Here is a 333-nt window from a genome sequence, read left to right as displayed (position 1 = left end):
GCAAGGTTTCTGAAAAAGGTTAGCAATTGCCTAGGGCATTCTTCCAGTCTCTGTGAAGTCACCAGTAAGCAATTTCTTCCATACCTGGCTGCTGTTTGAACCTGTTGGCCATTGCTGACAAACAGCCATGAAAACCTCAGTGATTAGCAGCAGTGCCCACCCAAATGGCAGAGCCTGAGTTACCGGTATCAAGAGTGCAATGGTGAGGCCCCAGGGACATGTAGCCTTCACCAGTTTGAAGAATGGTGACCTTAGAATGACATTTAGTGGAAGCAAAATTAGAAGTAGGTGTTTCTCTCTCTCTCTCTCTCTCTCTCTCTCTCTCTCTCTCTC

The sequence above is a fragment of the Petaurus breviceps genome, unplaced genomic scaffold (genome assembly GCF_028583685.1).
Source record: "Petaurus breviceps papuanus isolate PSGF00001 unplaced genomic scaffold, PetGlider_PUasm1.0 90879, whole genome shotgun sequence".
Lineage (NCBI taxonomy): Eukaryota > Metazoa > Chordata > Mammalia > Diprotodontia > Petauridae > Petaurus > Petaurus breviceps.
This window is presented reverse-complemented; position numbering follows the sequence as displayed.